The sequence below is a fragment of the Bos indicus genome, chromosome 26, assembly GCF_029378745.1.
Source record: "Bos indicus isolate NIAB-ARS_2022 breed Sahiwal x Tharparkar chromosome 26, NIAB-ARS_B.indTharparkar_mat_pri_1.0, whole genome shotgun sequence".
NCBI lineage: Eukaryota > Metazoa > Chordata > Mammalia > Artiodactyla > Bovidae > Bos > Bos indicus.
Window position 1 is genome coordinate 9,482,598 of NC_091785.1, and position 22,613 is coordinate 9,505,210.

The following is a 22,613-nucleotide window of genomic DNA, read 5'->3' on the forward strand; positions in this document are numbered from 1 at the left end:
CGACTCCTAGCGACCCCATGGAATGCAGCCTACCATGCTCCTCCGTCCATGGGATTTCCCAGGCAAGAGTACTGGAGGGGGCTGCCATTGCCTTCTCCATTAGCTTAAACTAGTGATATTCAAATAAAATGTTTTCAAAAGTTTGAGTTAGTAGTGATAAAACTGCCATCTACTGGATGGTCACTGAAATACATGAACTAAGACTACTATCAGTATACCCCAGTCAACGAGGTAACAATTTTTAAACCTATCAGAAAAACCAAGACAAAGCCTTTGCTAACCATATATTTTCCTATAATTAAACTATTAACTGCAACAGAGTACTCTGGACCTAGTCACTTCTAAAAGGGATCCTTCTTCTAAAGTGACTTCAAAATCCTGAAATGAAAGTTAAACTTACACTTGTAGGTTTTAACTGTGTACTTGACTATACACTCATCTACTATTCATATGACATTGATATGCCTGCAGTGTAAGACTGTTATGGTAACAATACCATCACAGCAGAATATATAATAAAAGTTTCACGTGCATACAACACTATGGGCTGTATTTCAATTTTGTATGAACATTAGGATCAATACACAAATATACTCATAAACATGGATGATGCCATGGACAACTAAGAAATATGGCAAAACACCGTAATTCAGAGTTATTTGTTAGGCAAATGTAACAACATATAGCTTCATTATAGAGTTCTCCATTTCAGGGTAATAAACTTTAAAATCGTACCACCTCCTCAATAAGCAGGTTACTGGCAGGTTAAGGTACAAGAGTATGGTATTCATGCTACAGCATTTCTCTAATTCACTGCAGTGTTTTACAAAGTTTTTCTCAACCCCAGAGTCCCAGTTTCGCAGACATCAAGGCCCTATGAACACTGCCTGTGACAAAGAAAGCCTGCCAACATTCACATACAGGACGGATTATTAACAGCACCATCCTCTGCGAAAGCGCGCCCAGGCCTTTAGAATCACCTCCACTTTTGCAGTAGGTGGTAGCAGTGCCTGTGCGACAATCAGACCCGGTTCGTTCTGGCCGCCTTTCCCTAGGACTCCAGTTCTGAGGTCGCCCGGAACGATCTTCAAGGCACCGCAGCGACTAGGCTGCCTAGAGACTCCCTGGAAAGGGCCTACGTCTTGGGGGGCAGCGCTAACGGGGACTTAAGGGCCTAGGCCGGGCCGGGAGCCAATGCGAAGCCCGGGATGCCCTTGGAGGTTAATCCGGTGGATACGAAGGGCTGCGGGAAGCTGAGGGGCGACAATGAGGTGGGGCGTGGAAGGACGGCGAGGTGACCCGAGATTGGCTTCCCAGCCCCGCGAGGGTCCCTGAAGGAGCTCAGCGTGACCCATCGCCCGCCCTACGAAGCCCCGCGGAAACCCGCTACTCACCGCCTGGGTTGAAACAGCGGCCGCAGGAGCCCTTACCAGCCTTACACAGGAAGGAAACGCCGCCTGGGAAAGAACGCTTCCGGCCGGAGTAGCGCCCCGCCCCCTCGGACGGAGCATGCGCCGCCGTGGCCGAGTGCTTGAGGGGGTGTGTTTCCGGCTTTTAGAAGAGGTGGGCGGATTCGGCGGGTGCGAGGTCACCCACCAGATGTGTAACCTGCTGTCTGCTGAAGCGAACCTCTGAGTTGAGTTGAGTATCAGAGATAGAACTGGGGCAGGCGCTTGTCACGTAAAGTCCCTGCCCTGCTCGCAGCTCCGGTCGTAACACTGACAGATCCGGGAGCCTTCTTGAGAGTGCAAAGAAATGCTCAGTATTCTGAGTATTCAAAGAAGTTCTTTCTCGACTTCTACTTGGCCCTTACCTTGGCCCTTCACCGTCCCCCTGGCCTCCAAGCCCCGGTGCAAACCCACACGCTGCTGTTCTGTCCTTTAGCCAAAGCTCTAACGCGCATGGCCAACCCCCACCCCTCACCATCTGTCTTTCAGTTTTAGGGTGAGCTCACCCGCCTCCCCCTCGTCTGCGCAGACAAACACCTGGGGGTGGCGCCTTAAAATCTTGCTGCGAGAGGATTCTGTAGCCTATCCGGGCAGGCCTGATAGCAGGGACAAAATAGGGCATCTGTAACAGGTTTTGCATTTCGGTGACTTCCCTTTTTCTTTTCCCCTTCCCCTTTCCAGAATGAGACATGGTGAAAAAAGGTCCCCAGGGAGCAAATCTGAAAGCCGGCTTCTCCAGAACATAGACTGCCAGGGGACGAGACGACTTTAGACACCGTCCCCAGGTATACCAGCATCACTTCCTTCAGACTGAGGCGGTGAGACTAAGAAGTAATGGAACAGTTCCTCTTACTACCCTCCTCGGAAGGCAGTTTGTGCCTCTCTACTTTAGACAGCATCCTTGATGGCTAAAATTCTACAGCCTGATTGTTGAATCTAGGGAATAAAAGCTTGTGAGATTGTGAGGATAATAGGTACAGTTTACCGAATGTCTACTTATTGGCAAGGCATATTGTCAGGCAGTTTGTTTCTATGGGAGCCTCTGGAGGGCTACAGTCCATGGGGTCTCAAAGAATCCGAAAGGACTGAACTCAGAGAGAGAGAGAGAGAGAGATTTCTATGCTTCACACCCATAACCTAAATTTCTCAAAATCCCCAATCCTCTAAAATAGCCATTATTTTATTTATTGTTTATAGATGAGCATATTTTAAAGCTTAGATATATTTTCCTAAGTTCATGCACCTAATAACGGACACAATTTCATTGGGACCTAGATCTGATTCAAATCCTACACTTTACAGCCTCTCTTTGAAATAGTAATTTAATATCAGTTAAATTTTAAAATCAAGGTGAACGAGATAAAACCATGACATGATGAAATCTTAATTAAGACTTTAAAGAATAACGAAGGGATGACAGGAATATAATGAATATTTTGAAACTATGATTGAATTTATTGATGAATCAGTGGGGGCCTTAGAATCTAATACTGTAGGTGGTTCATGCTTTACATCGATGCCTTTTTGTCTGTATTTTTGTTTAAAACCATAAATAAATTCTTAAAATGATATGAAGCTGGGTTTGGCAGTTCTCGACTGATTATTTAGAGAGGGTAATAAGACTCGGAGAACTACAGAATGGTTATGAGACCAAGATAATATTTACCAAAAAACACAAGCCATGTGTTCAGCAGTCTTGGAAGAGATTCTGCACTGGGTCCCTGGGATTATCCTCAATGTGAGTCATTGCTTGGGATGCTCATAGGAGAGTGCCTTGACAGAGCTTAAAGGTAGAAGTTATCAAAGGAAAGAACTTTAGATTTTGTGGCCCATAAGGATAATCATACCCCCTGGTAAGGAAAATGAGCTGAGACATTCAAGGTGGTGATAGATTTCCATCGTCCACTGAATGAAACTGGGTTAACTAAGGCCCCCACTTGCCTTACTTTAAGAACCAGGATAACCAGCCTACCCAGTTGGTCTGACATTAAGGGGCTTTCTAGGACATAGAACTTTAAATGCTAGTACAGGGAAAGTCTCAGGCAAGCCATGAGGAGTTGGTCACCCTACTAGGGACATCTAAATGAAATCTAGAACCAGGTGGAGCTATCAGTATGGTTGCATCTAGACTCAAATCATCTGCTTATATTTGGGGTACGGTTATTACCGTACACAGGTATTCCTATTGCACAGGAAAGGTAATTGTTGGATAAATTAATTAAGGCTGACTATAAAGAGTCTAGTCACTTCAGCTGAGTCCAACTCTTTGTGAACCCCTGGACTGTAGCCTCCCAGGCTTCTCTGTCCATGGGTTTCTCCAGGCAAGAATACTGGAGTGGGTTGCCATTCCCTTCTCCAAGGGATCTTCCCAACCCAGGGATGGAACCCAGGTCTCCTGCATCACAGGCAGATTCTTTACCACTGAGCCACCTGGGAAGCATCAAGAATCTACATGCCCCCAAATAAATATTGCTGCTCATGCCTTTTTCCAGTGGTTTAACTATAAATTAAGTACCTACATCTCTCCTTTTTTGGATCTAATTTTCATTTAGCAAATCCTTAGGAAGCCTTCTATGTCTGGGACGTAAGACATCAAATTACTGCCTTCCCTTATAATGCACATTCATTTCCAGCAATCATTAAATCAGCTATGTTCTTCCAGAATAGAACTGAGTGAACATATGCTTTTCATCCCAGGATAGCTTTATATAATCCCTGGCAGCACAAAGCACCATATTTGGCCCTCAGTAGGGGCTCAATAAATAATTCACTATGTGTAATATTAATCAGGAAATTATAACAACAGATTTCTGGTAGACCTTCTGAGCCTTCCCTCCGTGATTGTCAGAATCAAGATATTAAAAATAGTTATTATATTTACTGTAAAAAGTTTTTGTTTATTTTTATCTTTTGTGATTGGTCATTAATATTTTCTATTTCTTTCTGTTTTAGTTTTGTAAAGTTATGCTTTTCTAAGAATTTCTCCATTTCTTCCAGGTTGTCCACTTTATGGGCATATAGTTGCCATAGTAGTAGTCTCATGATCCTTTGTATTTCTGCATCGTCTAGTGTAACTTTTCCTTTTTAATTTTATTGATTTGAGTCTTCTCCATTTGTTCTTGATAAGTCTGGCTGATGTTTGGTCAATTTTGTGTATCTTCTCAAAGAAACAGCCTTAAGTTTTATTTATCTTTGCTATTATCTCCTTCATTTCTTTTTCATTTATTTCTTCTATGATCTCCATGATTTCTTTGCATCTACTAACTTTGGGGGAATTTTTGTTCTTTTTCTAGTTGCTTTACATGTAAGGTTAGGTTGTATATGTGATGTTTCTCTTGTTTGTTGAGGTAGGCTTGTGTTGCTATAAACTTCCCTCTTAGCTCTCATCCCATAGGTTTTGAGCTGTCATATTTTCATTGTCATTTATTTCTAGGTATATTTTGATTTCTTCTTTGATTTCTTCAGTGTTCTCTTGGTTATTCAGAGACATATTGTTTTGCCTTCATGTGTTTGTGGTTTTTTTTTTTTTATATAGTTTTTTCCCCTGTAGTGATATCTAATCTTACATTGTTGTGGTCAGAAGATATATGAAATGACTTCAATTTTTTAAAATTTATCAAGGCTTGATCTGTGACCCCAGATGTGATCTGTGCTGGAGAATGGTAAAATCTACTGTTTTTGTATGAAATGCCCTGTAGATATCAATTAGGTCCAACTTGTCCATTGTATGATTTAATGCTTGTGTTTCCTTATTAATTTTCTATCTGGATGATCTGTCTGTTGGTGTGAGTAGGGTGTTAAAGTCCCCCACTATTATTGTGTTACTGTTGACTTCCCCTTTAGCATTTGCCTTCTGTATTGAGATGCTCCTATGTTGGGTGCATATATATATATATATATATAAAATTGTTATATCTTCTTCTTGGATTGATCCTTTGATCATTGTATAGTGTCCTTGTCTCTTGTAATGGTCTTTATTTTAAAGTCTATTTTATCTGACATGATATTGCTACTCTTGCTTTCTTTTGACTTCCATTTGCATGGAATATCTTTTTCCAGCCCCTTACTTTCAATCTGTATATGTCCCTAGGTCTGAAGAGTGTCTTTTGTAGACAGCATATATTAAAGGTCTTATTTTTGTATCCATTCAGCAGATCTGTATCTTTTGGTTGGAGCATTTAATCCATTTACATTTAAGGTAATTATTGATATGTATGATCCTATTGTTTTGGATTTGTTTTTATAGACTTTTCCTTCTCTTGTGTTTCCTGTCTAGAGCAGTTCCTTGATATTTGTTATATAGCTGATTTGGTGGTGCTGAATTCTCTTAACTGTTGCTTTTCTGAAAAGCTTTTGATTTCTCCTTCAAATCTGAATGAGATCCTTGCTGGATAGAATAGTTTTGGTTGTAGCTTTTTCCCTTTCATTGCTTTAAGTAAATCTGCCACTCCCTTCTGGCCTGCAGAGCTGATGTTGTTTGTTTATTTTTAAACTGTTTCCTGTTAAGACAGTTAATGGCAGTTCTCTCCTCAGGAAACTGAATTTTCCTTTGTTTTTGTTGGTTGGATGGAGGTGTGGTTAGTTTTCTCTGCAGCCAAGGTAAATCAATGCACTAGACCCTTGAAGTGGAGAAGGCAATGCAACCCACTCCAGTACTCCTGCTTGGAAAATCCCATGGACGGAGGAGCCTGGTAGGCTGCAGTCCATGGGGTCGCTAAGGGTCGAACACGACTGAGCGACTTCACTTTCACTTTTCACTTTCATGCACTGGAAAAGAAAATGGCAACCCACTCCAGTGTTCTTGCCTGGAGAATCCCAGGGACAGAGGAGCCTGGTGGGCTGCCGTCTATGGGGTCACACAGAGTCGGACACAACTGATGCAGCTTAGCAGCAGCAGCAGCAGCAGCAGACCCTTGAAGAGGGAAGGGATTCCTTAGATTGGGAGCTGTAGAATTTCACTGTGAGTCTATTCACTTGAAAAACTTGGCAAAGTGCAGATTCCCAGGTCCCAGTCTTAAAAGGCTCCTATTTAACTGCTCTAGGTTTTGGTCCAAGTCTTTCTATTCTGAATAAGCATTTGAGATGATTTGGATATAGGTAGTTTGGGACCACACTTTGACAAACTTAGTATATAAAAGCAGAGAAGGCAATGGCAACCCACTCCAGGACTCTTGCCTGGAAAATCCCATGGACGGAGGAGCCTGGTGGGCTGCAGTCCGTGGGGTCGCTAAGAGTCGGACACGACTGAGGGACTTCACTTTCACTTTTCACTTTCATGCATTGGAGAAGGAAATGGCAACCCATTCCAGTGTTCTTGCCTGGAGAATCCCAGGGACCGGGGAGCCTGGTGGGCTGCCGTCTATGGGGTTGCACAGAGTCGGACACGACTGAAGTGACTTAGCACTTAGCAGTATATAAAAGTCTTATATATAGTATATAAAGTATAAAAAAAACTCAGTATATAAAACTCTTAGTATATAGAACTCTTAGTATATAAAACTCATATATAAAATTATTAGTGATAATTTTGATTATTTTTGTACAAATCTCTTTTGTCTCAGACCCAAAAGCTTATTTGATTCACTGAACCATTAAGCTAGCTGGGATACATTAAGAAATCAAGGCCAGGAAGCCTCATGACGAGATTCAGAATAAAACAGTCTTTGGAAAGAAAAATCTGAAATATTGGATAAATAAACATGGTAAACATGCTGTATTCATTGCTCATTAGAAATGATTCACTTGACAGTGATTTAGAAAGAGCAGAACTTCAAGAAATAGATAAAATTATATAGCAGTAGTTCTGTCAGTGTAAGAATCACTTGGTAACCTTGGTTCTTTTAAAAATATTTCATTGGAAAATAATGATCTTGATTATTACTTTGACAAGTTAAATAATAGAATGGGTGGAGGAAGAAAAGTAAAGCAAAGATATGAAGCTGTTTCTGAAGCCATGAAAGCACTGAGAAAGACTAATTTTGGGTGCTTGAAACTCTAGGAGAAAGAATAAGAGGGCATATCAAGGCAAAAATAATGGAAAATTAAAATTTCAACAGATTGTATCAAGTGGAAAGATGAATTGATAGCTTCATTCTATGAAAAGCACAGAGAGCCAAAAGACTCAATAGTAAGGTTCAAAGGATATTATAAATCTACCTTTCATGCCTTAATGTTTTTAAACTTTGTATATAATTTAAAATGAGTGTATACAGAAATTAGTGTATATGTAATTTTCTCATATCATACGGGTAGCAGTAATCCACATTCTTACATTGCTTCATAATCCTTTTTTGTCAAGGACTACTTCCAATTATCCATTTTTCTTTTTTACAGTTTATGCTACCAGAAAATGTTTTCTAGAATTTACTTTTTAAAAATGTGCAGTATTTTGTTGTTTATCTTTAATACAGTACTAAAAATAGACTATTTAAGTGATTGTTGTTCTGTCACCAAGTTGTGTTCAAGTGATACTCTGTGAAAGGTCAGAATTGATCAACCCAGGGAATTGGATGGGAAGGTGTCTAACCTTACTGTAGCCTTACTAGCAAGAGTTTTAAGGCATAAATGAAAGGGTAAACTCCCTAGAATTTATTTGGGCCCTTCCTAAATGCCCTTCCATATAATTTTTTTTTTTTTTTTAACGGGAGAGGAGAAGGGAGGGCTTGGGTAAAAATAACAAAGATATGAATTCATTAGCCAAAACAGAAGAAACTGTAGTTGAAACATTAATTCTCAATTCCTGTAACAGCAGATTGATAGATGAAGCATAAAACAAGACCAGATGCTGTGGTTTCCAGGATGCACTTGGCTTCCCATCCCTTATAACCTGGAGCATTTTTTGCTGTAAGTAGGTCATTTGCTTGCTCTCATTTACCTGATTCTAGGAAAATGCCCTTGAAAGTATTTGGAAAATAAGACTTTCATTAAGCTTTTGCTTTTGCTTAACATTTTAAAAGTTAAGATTGCATGAAACCTCTCCCAACCCCATTTCTCTATTAACCAGAATAACCTGTAACCTTGAAGCATAAGTAAAACTGAAATAGACAAGAAAAATTCAAGATCTTTTATTTTTTAAGGACTTAAATTTATGTCCATAGCACTGGCATAGTACTCATCTCACAGAATTATAATTGAGGTTTGAGTTTCTCTGTTCTCCTATCAGTTGTGAACTTCTTGAGAAAAGAGGATGCCTAGGACATAGGAGGAAGTTAACGAATGTTTTAATTAGCTAATTCACCACCACCACCCCCCCCCAGTCTGACATTTTGAATGGGGCAGACACCATTCTAATAGATTTACGGTGACTGGGAAGGGAAAAAGAGGAAAGAAAGACAAATGGTCCAAAGAAAAGGACATGTGCAGGACTTCCCTCGTGGTCCAGTGATTAAGAATCTGCCTGACAGTGTAGGAGACATGAGTTCGATCCCTGGTCTGGGAAGATTCGACATGCCATGGGTTTACAGCCCGTGAGCCGCAACTACTGAGCCCCACTCTGGAGCCTGTTCTCAGCAGCAAGAGAAGACACTGCAATGACAAACACATGCACTGCAGTTAAGAGAATAGCCCCCTGCTCCCTGCCACCAGAGAAAGTTCATATGCAGCAACGAAAACCCAGCACAACCAAAAATAAATAAATAAATGAATAAAATCGTGACAAAGTTCAAATTTATAAAACAACAATAGCAGCAACAAAGAAAAGGACATGTGCAATCAAACCATTTTACTGATCATGATTATATTATCATCCTGTTGTGACAAATCTGTTCCTGATATGTCCACCAGAGACCAGTCTCATCAGGTATAGAGAGGTTTAAGAACATGGACCCTGCAGCCCAGCAGAGTTGGCTTTGGATGTAAGGTCTGTTCTTTACTAGTTCTGTGACTCAGGGCAAATTATTAAGCTCTCTAAACCTCAAGTTCCTCATCTCTCGTACACGGACAAAAGCAGTATGCACGCCATGGAGTTACACTGAGAATTAAAGGAGACAGTGCCCGAAAGCACTGCATACTATTCTTGATATTTAGCAAGTGCTCAATAAACATGCCACTGAACTAGCTCAGATGTTATTTTGATTATACCGTGAAGTGATATTCTCTCATTTCCAGAAGTTTATATGAACATAGATTCTTTCATATCTCTTTAGAATTTGTGTGAGCACTGGTCAACCATGGCGTATTGTCTAGGAATGTTTATCTTCTCTGGCTTGTGAAGAGGCCTGGCCTCTGTCCCTTTGCCCTCTTAGTTCTCAGTTTTAATACACCCCTCTGGGTGAGTCTTACAGATTAGTATTCTATAAAGTATTAGTGATAGTTATGGAAAACCTGTAAGATTTCATCCTTGTGACTGCCCCATACAACTAAGTTATATTGATCAATCCATGAAAATGACTATCTGGATATTTCTCAGTTCACTGAAGACCATCATTAATATTGACTGTCATTCCCATCTGTCTAATAACAGCTGTTTATTGAGCTTACAGTTCTTACTCTCATAGAATTCTGAAGACTCATATATCTTGTGAAAATGCAAATCTTCATAGAACTGTTGATTTTTTTAAGTTAGAGATTTAACCTGTCTTTTATTCCCATTCATTATTTGTTTTGGGAAGACATCCTTACGTGGATTGCCTAGTGAGTTTTGTCCTGAAGAAAGAAATTAGTTCAATGGATGAAAGGGAGAAGCTGAACCAGATTTGAGATTTGAGGTCGATACTTTTCCATCTCTTATCATTTTGCAAATGGCAGCATTTTCATTACCCTTGAGGACTGTCATAACATGAGAGCTGCTATTTTTCAATGTAAAATTGAATTAATTTGAGCATAACATGTTTTTAAAAAATATTTACTATGTGCAACTCTTGGAAATGCTCCTAAAGTTGAGGGAGTTTTACTGAGCAAATACAATGGTATATCTGATTAGACACTGAGTACATGGCTTTCAAAGGCAAAAGCAACAGCAAAACTTGCTAATTTTAGATGTTTAGGGGTGAAATATCTACTAGGCCTTCTTTCATCTTAGGTCAAACAGTAGTGCACTAGCAAGCTAATGTTAGATTTGCCCTCCCCTCTAGTTTATGGCTAGTGTTTTTGGAACCAGAAAAACAAAACAAAGGGGTAAAAAAAGAAAGAAAGCAAAGTCTGTATGTAACTCGAGTTAGAGAAGTACAGGAACAAATATACCAAGTTGGCAGTGCTCAAAGTCCCATTCAACTTCAAAATAGTATACCTGATAGAGTTTCACAAACCTTTCTCCTTTCTAGCCTGCTCTTTATTAAGTTGAAATACCAAAACCATTCTGAGAGCTTTGAATACCCCTGTAAGGTCTAGAGCCAGAGGCATGCCCCACTCCCATTTCTTTATATTTTCTGAGTTCCCAACGTCAGAAGAAGGGTCAGTAAAGGAAAGGAGACAAGGAAGTCAACTCCCCAGCAGTGTTTTCTTCCCCTTTGGTGTTTTGCAGAAAAGTTGAAGAGATGCCAATGATTCTTAACCAACCAAAAGCAGCGTTAGAATTCTGTCTAGGTATTCTTAAACTCCTGACTGGGCAGTGTTCCACCTTCCACACTGCAGTCCATCTTTCAGTCAATACTGTGTGCGTGCTAAGTTCCTCAGTTGTGTCCGACTCTTTGCAACCATAAGGACTGTAGCCTGCCAGGCTCTTCTGTCCATGAGATTGTTCAGGCAAGAATACTGGAGTGGATTGCCATGTGATCCTCCAGATGATCTTCCTGACCCAGGGATCGAACCCATTTCCTGTTTTGGCAGGTGGGTTCTTTACCACTAGCACCACCTGGAAATCCTACTTACGCTAGATAAATAGGCTCGCCATAGTTTATTATTGTGTTGTCCTCACAAGCTAGTATTCAAGGAGCCTTCCCTGACCACTTCCTTGGGACTCTTGGAAATAAACATAAAAACAGTTTAAATGACTGGTTAAAAACCTATGAAATACAGTGATTATTCTGGATGGGAGGGATTGGGGGCAGGGGAGGGGAGAGTAAATAATCATATGTCTTCAGTTGAGAACATCACAAGAATTTCAAGGACATGAACTCACATTCATAGGCCAAGAACAGAAGACAACTAAAAAAACCTCTGCAGAGGCACAACATTTCCTCTTCATTCCCTTGGAAGGTAGAGATCTATGATACTCCTTTTTAATAATCATCCCCAAATTCTGTTTCTGTGCCCAACACAATAAAGTGTTTCCAAGTACAGAGTGTCAGATAGGTGAAGAACAAACAGCCTCTGCAAAATAGTTTGAAGCATGTAAAAGGTAGATTATTGAGGGCAGTACTTAGGAAATGCCAAGTTATTTGAAATTATTGTGTCCTACATGACAGCTCTGTGACCTGTCTCATGTTAGGGAGCCTTTCGGGGTTTCCTCCTCTGAAACTGAAGTAGTTCTACAAGCTTCATAATTTCATGACTTGTTCCTTCTGTCCTGTATGAGAGAACTGTCTCAGAAGACCTTGTGTAGTGAGTAATCCTTTGTCAGTTACGATTTTGCCAGTCATAGTTTTGTCACAATGTGGTTTTCTCTTTGTATGCCTAAATTTTACAGTCTGTGATCTCTGTGTATGTATGTATGGTTGAGTTTAGTTCCTTGAAACCAAAGAACTTCATCACAGTTATCCCTACCCTCATCTCCATTCCTACCGCAATCTTAAAGTCAGATGGCAAGGGACAGGAAGTCTGCCGTTCTCATCCCCTGTGTATATGATGAGGGGAGAATAACAGTTGGAGGCCAGGCCTAGAAAAACCATGCCCTTGTTTTCTGGAAAGACCAGATGGTTACTAAGAATGTTGCCAAGCTTGCAAAAATGATACCAGTGGGAAAAGCAAATACAGGAAAGTGTTGAATCTCAATAAAGGCTATATCAAGAACATTAAAAAAAGAAGTGTGGTTAACATAAACTCCATCTTCCACAGAAGATCATGGCTTTCAGAATATTAGCTCATGAACAACTAAGGAAAAAGATTCTTTTCTGCTTTTATAACCAATTTTGTTGTTTTATTCTCTTGAAAATTCCCTACCCTTGGACTCCCAATCAAGGTTTTATCTACATAGCACTTCTCTGGAATGTAATCATCTCCGTCACCAGTTGGTGAGAGATTACCATAACAAATACTGAAAACACGCACATAGATCCTCATGAATAATGTTTTTGAGAGCTAGCCAAAAAGGAAGACATAGGTTTACCTTTATTTGTGTGTTTATTTGTAGTTTTATTAAGAGAAAAAACATTTTCAGTCAGTTCAGTCATTCAGTTGTGTCCAGCTCTTTGCGACCCCATGAACCGCAGCACGCCAGGCCTCCCTGTCCATCACAAACTCCTGGAGTTCACCCAAACCCATGTCTCTTGAGTCCGTGATGCCATCCAACCATCTCATCCTCTGTCATCCACTTCTCCTCCTGCCCTCAATCTTTCCCAGCATCAGGGTCTTTTCAAATGAGTCAGCTTTTCGCATCAGGTGCCCAAAGTATTGGAGTTTCAACTTCAACATCAGTCCCACCAATGAACACCCAGGACTGATCTACTTTAGGATGGACTGGTTGGATCTCCTTGCAGTCCAAGGAACTCTCAAGAGTCTTCACCAACACCACAGTTCAAAAACATCAATTCTTCGGTGCTCAGTTTTCTTTATAGGCCAACTCTCACATCCATACATGACCACTGGAAAAACCATAGCCTTGACTAGACGGACCTTTGTTGGCAAAGTAATGTCTCTGCTTTTCAATATGCTGTCTAGGTTGGTCATAACTTTCCTTCCAAGGAGTAAGCGTCTTTTAATTTCATGGCTGCAGTTACCATCTGTAGTGATTTTGGAGCCCCACAAAATAAAGTTAGCCACTGTTTCCACTGTTTCCCCAGCTATTTGCCATGAAATGATGGGACTGGATGCCATGATCTTCGTTTTCTGAATGTTGAGCTTTAAGCCAACTTTTCACTCTCCTCTTTGACTTTCATCAAGAGGCTCTTTAGTTCTTCACTTTCTGCCATAAGGGTGGTGTCATCTGCATATCTGAGGTTATTGATATTTCTCCTGGCAATCTTGATTCCAGCTTATGCTTCCTCCAGCCCAGCGTTTCTCATGATGTACTCTGCATATAAGTTAAATAAGCAGGGTGACAATATACAGCCTTGACGAACTCCTTTTCCTATTTGTTCCATGTCCAGTTCTAACTGTTGCTTCCTGACCTGCATACAGGTTTCTCAAGAGGCAGGTCAGATGGTCTGTTATTCCCATCTCTTTCAGAATTTTCCACAGTTTATTGTGATCCACACAGTCAAAGGCTTTAACATAGTCAATAAAGCAGAAATAGATGTTTTTCTGGAACTCTCTTGCTTTTTCCATGATCCAGTGGATGTTGGCAATTTGATCTCTGGTTACTCTGCCTTTTCTAAAACCAGCTTGAACATCTGGAAGTTCATGGTTCACGTATTGCTGAAGCCTGGCTTGAATAATTTTAAGCATTACTTTACTAGCGTGTGAGTTGAGTGCAATTGTGCAGTAGTTTGAGCATTCTTTGGCATTGCCTTTCCTTGGGACTGGAATGAAAACTGAGCTTTTCTAGTCCTGTGGCCACTGCTGAGTTTTCCAAATTTGCTGGCATATTGAATGCAGCACTTTAACAGCATCATCTTTCAGGATTTGAAATAGCTCAACTGGAATTTCATCACCTCCACTAGCTTTGTTCATAGTGATGATTCCTAAAGCCCACTTGACTTCACATTCCAGGATGTCTGGCTCTAGGTGAGTGATCACACCATCGTGATTATCTGGGTCGTGGAGATCTTTTTTGTACAGTTCTTCTGTGTATTCTTGCCATCTCTTCTTAATATCTTCTGCTTCTGTTAGATCTCTACCATTTCTGTCCTTTATCGAGCCCATCTTTGCATGAAATGTTCCCTCGGTATCTTTAATTTTCTTGAAGAGATCTCTAGTCTTTCCCATTCTATTGTTTTCCTCTATTTCTTTGCACTGGTTACTGAGGAAGGCTTTCTTATCTCTCCTTGCTATTCTTTGGAACTCTGCATTCAAATGGATATATCTTTCCTATTCTCCTTTGCTTTTTGCTTCCCTTCTTTTCACAGCTATTTGTAAGGCCTCCTCAGATAGCCATTTTGCTTTTTTGAATTTCTTTTTCTTGGGGATGGTCTTGATTCCTGTTTCCTGTACAATGTCACGAACCTCTGTCCATAGTTCATCAGGCACTCTGTCTTTCAGATCTAGTCCCTTAAATCTATTTCTCACTTCCACTATATAGTCATAAGGGATTTGATTTAGGTCATACCTGAATGGTCTAGTGGTTTTCTCCACTTTCTTAAATTTAAGTCTGAATTTGGCAATAGGGAGTTCAAAATCTCATTCTCTAGGTAGTGAATTCAGGAGTAAGTAACTCCACACTTGTTCTGCGTAGTCCAATTTATTGTTAATTTTGTTGTCTGTTAACATACTGGGAGTTATGTTATTCTAGAACACATCTCTGTCACAGATAACAAACCAGCATTCATATAGGTAAGACACATCATTTACCTTGATGAAGACAGTGTTATAGAAATAATTAGGAAGATCTAGTTATATTATCTAGAAAGATAGAATTTCAAGGAATCACACTCTTTCAGGATCAAAAGGAATATTAAAGTCATTGCATCTTCAACCAAAGACAGTATGGAGCTGTAGAAAGACTATATGCTCTGGAATCAGAGGACCTGGATCAAATCACAGCTTTGCAACTTAGCTGTGTGTTTGGGGTAATTTACTTAACATCCTTGAGCCTAGTTTCCTCACCTATAAAATGGGAATAGTGACTACATTATAGGGTTGTTGAAAGGATTGAAGATAATGTATGTAAAAGACAGACACAATAAACATTAGTAAATGACTGTGGTTGTTGTGAACATAAATGTCCCACCAGCTGGTCATTAAGCTTATTTGAATGTTCCCAGTGACAAGGAATTCACTAATTGTTCAGGTAGCCCATCTCTTAGTTACTCTTCAGAGTTAGTCCTTCCTTTTGCTGAGCCTAAATCTTTTCCCCTAGAATTTTTATCTATGGTTCTCAATCTTGCCTGTAAGGCTGAACAGAATAACCCTGTAAATCAATTAAGCATGTGATCTAGAAAGTAATATAGACTTTAAGAAAGGTGTGACCAGTATGGACACTAGAGGTTTGTCAACACAATTTAGGATCAAACTAGCTTCTTTTTTTCCTGAAACCCACTCTTTTATTATCTGTTAGTTAAAGTATGTCTGTCTTTTGCACTGGATAGAGCTGTAGCCATAGCTTGAGTCCTGCGTGCTGTACCTGTCAAGAGTTTTGAGAGAGACTCAAGTCCAGAAACTTACAATTAAATCTTTATTGTATTAATTAACAAACTGACAAAATTCCACTTGAGACATACAAATAGAATTTGAGTATTTAATCATATGTAATGTGGCATACCTGTAAGGTCACGTAGCCAAAAGTGGAAAAGAACATAGTGCTCTTTATTGAACAAACACCAAAATGGTATTTAATATATGTCAAGCACTGCTATAAGTGCTTTTCACATATTAAAGTATTTAATTCTCAACTAATAATAACCCTATGAATTAAATATTATTATCTTCAGAAAAGGAAAATGCGGCACAGAAAGATTAAGCAACTTATCCAGGTTGAATAGCTAGTAAGTAGCAGAATTTGAATCTGAATTCTAGCTAGTAAGAGCTAAAATTCGAACCAGGTTGTCTAGTTCCAGAGTCTGTGTTCATACAAATGCCCTGTTCCCAAATTTGTCAAAATTTAGAAAAATTCTATTACATGGATTATTCAGACTCCTTAAAAGCAAGAAAAACGCTGCTGGATTTACAACCTACTGTATAAAAGCACTATTAGAGTATACTTTTTGAGTGATATGGATTTGATTTATGAGAATACAAAACATTGACTGGAAACAATATCTAGCCTCATTCATTCTGATTCAGACTATGCTTCTAATGATTGATTTTATATTTTAGCTATATAATAAAGAGGGAATTGATGAATGCCTCTGAGTTTTGGTCTTCTGTTATATACTTATTCTGCTGAATATTGTTTTCAAATATTAAGACAGCAATACATCATGTAGAGTTTTATTTTTAAATTAACATGAAGTTGATGATGTGTACATACTTGCATGAGTGTACAGTTCTTTAATTTAATACAATAGATTCATATAACCACTGCCAAAATCAAGATATCTGACAGTTTCATTATCCTAAGAAGCTCCATTGTATTACTCCTTTGTAGTTCCCTCCTCAACCCTTGGCAGCCGTGGATCTAATCTCCATCACTATTAGTTTTTTCTTTTTGAGAATGTTATATGTAAATTCAGTCATACAGTATGTAACTTTTTGAGACTGACTTCTTTACTTAGCATGCCTTTGAGATTCATCTGAGATGTTGCATATGTCGATGCGTTATTCATTTTCATTGCTGAGTAGTATTCCATTGTAGAAATGCACTGCAGCTTGTCTACTCATTTGTTGAAGGATATTTAAGTTGTTTCCAGTTTTTGGTAATTGTGAATAGACCTGCTATAAACATTTGTGTGTAGATTCTTGTGTGAACAGAAGTTTTTATTTCCTTAAAGTGAATACCCAGTAGTGGGTTCTCTCGGAGAAGGCGATGGCTCCTCACTCCAGTACTTCTGCCTGGAAAATCCCGTGGACGGAGGGGCCTGGTGGGCTGCAGTCCATGGGGTCGCTAAGAGTCAGGCACGACTGAGAGACTTCACTTTCACTTCTCACTTTCATGCATTGGAGAAAGAGGCGGCAGCCCACTCCAGTACTCCTGCCTGGAAAATCCCGTGGACTGAGGAGCCTGGTGGGCTGCAGTCCATGGGGTCGCTAAGAGTCAGGCACGACTGAGCAACTTCACTTTCACTTCTCACTTTCATGCATTGGAGAAGGAGGTGGCAGCCCACTCCAGTGTTCTTGCCTGGAGAATCCCAGGGACGGAAGCCTGGTGGGCTGCCGTCTATGGGGCCGCACGGAGTCGGACACGACTGAAGCGACTTAGCAGCAGCAGCAGCAGCAGCAGCAGTAGGTTTGCTAGGTCATTGTTTTTATGAGAGACTCATGTGTTCAAGAGTATTTTTAACTTTATAAGAGAATGCCAAACTGTTTTCCCCAATCACTATTCCGTTTTGCATTTCCATGAGAATGTATGAGCATTCTATTTGTTTTGCATCCTCACCAGAACTTGTTATTATCAATATTTAAAATTTGAGGTGTTCTAAAAGGTACCTCATTATGATAATGTACTGTATAGTACATGGTCTGCACATACTATAGTAGTATTTACTACTGTAAAAAAAAAAAAAAAAAAACCTGTGAGTTAGTGGACCTGTGCAGTTCAAACTCGAATTGTTTAAGGGTCAACTGTGTTCAGTTTTATCTGTTGTGGTTTTCTATGCATGCATGCATGCGTGCTAAGTTGCTTCAGTTGTATCTGACTCTGTGACCCCATGGACTGCAGCCCACCAGGCTCCTCTGTCTATGGAATTTTTCAGGCAAGAATACTGGAGTGGGTTGCCATGCCCTCCTCCAAGGGATCTTCCCAACCCAGGGATCCGAGACTCTTTATGTTTACCTGCATTGGCAGGCAGGTTCTTTACCATAGTGCTATGTGGGAAGCCTGATTTGACAATATGTCTTTATTAAAATATAAATGTTTATTATTCACAATTTCCTTAGAATAAATATATTTTAGCACTTTAAGTACATGTAGAAGTGTTTGCATCATTTAGATACCTTTACACTCCCTTCTTTATGTTATAGTTGTCTTGTAGATTTCATTTGCATACACTGAAAACATACATTGGAACTCGAAAATAGTCTATTTTATTTACCTATTTACTATTTCTCTTCTTCATGTTCCAAGTTTCCTTCTGGTATACTTTGCCTTCTATCTAAAGATACTCCTTTATTAATTCTTTAGAGCAGGTCTTCTGGAAATGAATTATCTTTGTTTTCCTTCTCTGAGAATGTATTTATTTGAACTTCATGAAGGAATCTTTGCTGGATTTAGAAACTCCAGGTTGACAGGGTTGTTTTTATTTCCCTAGCACATCAAGTTGTCCCACTTAATCCTACCCTTCATGAATCCTGATAAGAATTTTCCAGTCATTTGAAATTGTTGTTCCCCCTGTAAGTAATGTGTCATTTTCTTTCTAGCTGCTTTAAAGATTTTTTTTTGTCTTCAATTTTCATCAGTTTGATTATGATATATTTGGGCATGAGCTTTTTGGGATTTATCCTGTCTTCTTGAATCTGTAAGTTTATGTTTTTCGCCAAACTTGAGAACTTTTCGGTCCTTTTTATCAAATGTATTTTACTGCATTGTATTTTTTTTTCTCCTCTTCTTCTGACCTCCAGTGGCAAATACTAGATCTTTCGGTTTTGTCCCACTCATCTTTGAGGTGCTGTTCATTCTTTTTCCCACCCTGTGTTTTTTACTTTGTTCAAATTGAGTGATTTTTGTTGTTATCTTCAAATTCACTGACTCTTTCCTGTGTCATCTCCATTCTGTGATTGAAGCCATTCAGTGGCTTCTCTTTTATTTTACTTACTGTAGTTTAAAATTTTTATTTGTTTATTTATATGGCTGCGTTGGGTCTTAGTTGTGACACAGGAGATCTTTGCTGTGTCATGTGGGATCTTTCATTGTGGCACATGGACTGTACCATGCAGTTCTGCTCATTTTGCTTGCGGGTAGGTTATGCTCAAAATCCTTCAAGCTAGCCTTCAGCGATACATGAACTGAGAACTTCCAGATGTACAAGCTAGGTTTAGAAAAGACAAGAGGAACCAGAGATCCAGTTGCCAGCTGGTACACAGGCTTCATTGCTCTGCAGCATGTGAGATCCTAATATCCCAACCTGGTATCAAACCCATGTCCACCACATTGAAAGGCAAATTCCCAACCACTGGACAATCAAGGAAATTCTTATTTATTAAATTAAAATTATTCCATTTTGTTTTCCAAAGGGAACATCACATTTTCCTAAAAATTTTTCAGTTCTGAAATGTTAGTTTAGTTCTTCATATCTTCTACTTCTTTGCGTTCCTTTCAGGAGTGTTTTCTCTTACTTCCTGCTGCTGCTGCTAAGTCACTTCAGTTGTGTCCAACTCTGTGCGACCCCATAGACGGCAGCCCACCAGGCTGCCCCATTCCTGGGATTCTCCAGGCAAGAACACTGGAGTGGGTTGCCATTTCCTTCTCCAACGCATGAAAGTGAAAAGTGAAAGTGAAGTCGCTCAGTCGTGTCCGACTCTTAGCGACCCCATGGACTGCAGCCCACCAGGCTCCTCCGCCCATGGGATTTTCCAGGCAAGAGTACTGGAGTGGGGTGCCATTGCCTTCTCTGCTTACTTCCTAGTATGCTTTAATAATAACTGCATTAAAGCCTTCATTAGCTGATTTCAGCATCTGTGTTAGTGTTAGCCCCTGAATTGTCTTTCCCCAAAGAAAGGCAATGCCAAAGAACGCTCAAACTACTACACAATTGCACTCATCTCACACGCTAGTAAAGTAATGCTCAAAATTCTCCAAGCCAGGCTTCAGCAATATGTGAACCGTGAACTTCCTGATGTTCAAGCTGGTTTTAGAAAAGGCAGAAGAACCAGAGATCAAATTTCTAACATCCACTGGATCATGGAAAAAGCAAGAGAGTTCCAGAAAAACATCTATTTCTGCTTTATTGACTATGCCAAAGCCTTTGACTGTGTGGATCACAATAAACTGTGGAAAATTCTGAAAGACATGGGAATACCAGACCACCTGATCTGCCTCTTGAGAAATTTGTATGCAGGTCAGGAAGCAACAGTTAGAACTGGACATGGAACAACAGACTGGTTCCAAATAGGAAAAGGAGTTTGTCAAGGCTGTATATTGTCACCCTGTTTATTTAACTTATATGCAGAGTACATCAGGAGAAACGCTGGACTGGGAGAAACACAAGTTGGAATCAAGATTGCTGGGAGAAATATCAATAACCTCAGATATGCAGATGACACCACCCTTATGGCAGAAAGTGAAGAGGAACTCAAAAGCCTCTTGATGAAAGTGAAAGTGGAGAGTGAAAAAGTTGGCTTCAAGCTCAACATTCAGAAAACGAAGATCATGGCATCCGGTCCCACCACTTCATGGGAAATAGATGGGGAAACAGTGGAAACAGTGTCAGACTTTATTTTTCTGGGCTCCAAAATCACTACAGGTGGTGACTGCAGCCATGAAATTAAAAGACGCTTACTCCTTGGAAGGAAAGTTATGACCAACCTAGATAGCATATTAAAAAAGCAGAGACATTACTTTGCCAACAAAGGTTCATCTAGTCAAGGCTATGGTTTTTCCTGTGGTCATGTATGGATGTGAGAGTTGGACTGTGAAGAAGGCTGAGCCCTGAAGAATTGATGCTTTTGAACTGTGGTGTTGGAGAAGACTCTTGAGAGTCCCTTGGACTGCAAGGAGATCCAACCAGTCCATTCTGAAGGAGATCAGCCCTGAGATTTCTTTGGAAGGAATGATGCTAAAGCTGAAACTCGAGTACTTTGGCCACCTCATTCGAAGAGTTGACTCATTGGAAAAGACTCTGATGCTGGGAGGGATTGGAGGCGGGAGGAGAAGGGGACGACAGAGGATGAGATGGTTGGATGGCATCACTGACTCGATGGACGTGAGTCTGAGTGAACTCTGGGAGTTGGTGATGGACAGGGAGGCCTGGCGTGCTGCGATTCATGGGGTCGAAAAGAGTCGGACATGACTGAGCAACTGATCTGATCTGATCTGATTTGATGTGAGTTTAGATTTTCCTGGTTGTTTTTATGCTGAATGATCTTTTTAATTAATCTATTAATTAAGTTATTTTTGGCTGCGCTGGGTCACTGCTGTGCTGGGCTTTCTCTAGTTGTGGTGAGCAGAGGCTGCTCTAGTTGCGGTACGCAGGTGTCTCACTGCAGTGACATCTCTTGTTGTGGCCTTCAGGCTCTAGATCATGGGCTTCAGTAGCTGTGGGTACATGGGCTTAGTTGCCGTGTGGCATGGGGAATCCTCCTGGAGCAGTGATCGAACCTGTGTGCCTGCATTGGCAGGTGGATTCTGCTGTATCTCCAGGGAAGTCCCATGAATAATTTTTAATTGTATCCTAGACATTTAAAATATTATAAGACTCTCAGTTTTGCTGAAATCCTGTGGAGAATATTGATTTTTTGTTTGTTTGTTTGTTTTAGCAGGCAATAGAGCTGGTTGTGTTCAGGCCACAAATTTCAACCAAACTTTTATAGTTTGCAGTTTCAAAGTCAATTTTGTTTTCAAAATATTTGCAGTACTATTAGGATCTATCTCCTATGTGTGCCACACCCATTTGGGGCCATGTGCAGTGGTAGATCCTTTAGTTTAATCGCAAAGTCTTTGTTATGCTGTTTAAGATCAGATCCACCTCTGTAGCTTGAAGGTGAGCCTAGGTGTTTACACTCACCTTCATTTACTTTCCTGAGCTCTCCCTGTCCATGATGTCTGGTGCTTTCTGGTTTCCTATGCTTCCTCACTTAGCCTTGCAGCCAGAAGGCTAGTGATTCAGTGATCTTGCTCTGGTGCCTACTCTCTGGAACTGTGCCATGTCCAGGGCCATCAGTAAATGGACAGAGGGGGAAAAAGTCAACTGGCATTCTGCCCATTCTCCTGAGACCACAGTTTTTCCACAGAGGAAAGTTCCTCTCTCTAAGATTTTGGTGCCCGTTGTAGTCATTGCCACTGCTGGGCTGGCAGAATTTCCTGAGCTCTAGGGCACTAGAGAAAGTTGTTGTTGTTCACCTGCTAAGTAGTGTCCAACTCTTTGAGACCCAGTGGACTGCAGCACACCAGTCTTCCCCGTCCTTCACTATCTTTCCAGAGTTTGCTGAAACTCACGTCCATTGAGTAAGTGATGCCATCCAAGCATCTCATCTTCTGTTGTCCCCTTCTTCTCTTGCCCTCAATCTTTCCCAGCATCAGGGTCTTTTCCAATGAGTTGGCTATTCCCATCAGGTAGCCACAGTGTTGGAGCTTCACCTTCAGCATCAATCCTTCCAATGAATATTCAAGGCTGATTTCCTTTAGGATTGACTGGTTTGATTTTCCTTGCTGTCCAAGGGACT

General features: G+C 40.3%; 1 protein-coding gene and 1 long non-coding RNA gene across 3 annotated transcripts in view; one reads left to right on the top strand and one right to left on the bottom strand.

Annotated features, from left to right (window-relative positions):
• Nucleotides 1–22,613, bottom strand: part of ATAD1 (ATPase family AAA domain containing 1) — a 63,971-nt gene that overhangs the window by 39,085 nt on the left and 2,273 nt on the right. Inside the window, exon 1 of one of the 2 annotated variants that reach the window (XM_019952806.2) lies at nt 1,395–1,531. The exons of the other annotated variant lie outside the window; for it this stretch is intronic. The gene's annotated coding sequence lies outside the window, so the exon portion shown is untranslated. Of the gene's footprint in view, nt 1–1,394; nt 1,532–22,613 lie in introns of those variants that run through there. 2 annotated transcript variants of the gene reach the window in all.
• Nucleotides 1,509–11,406, top strand: LOC109553007 (uncharacterized). Its single transcript, XR_002179955.2, has 3 exons — nt 1,509–1,640; nt 2,130–2,233; nt 8,197–11,406. It is a non-coding gene; the product is annotated as an uncharacterized lncRNA (long non-coding RNA).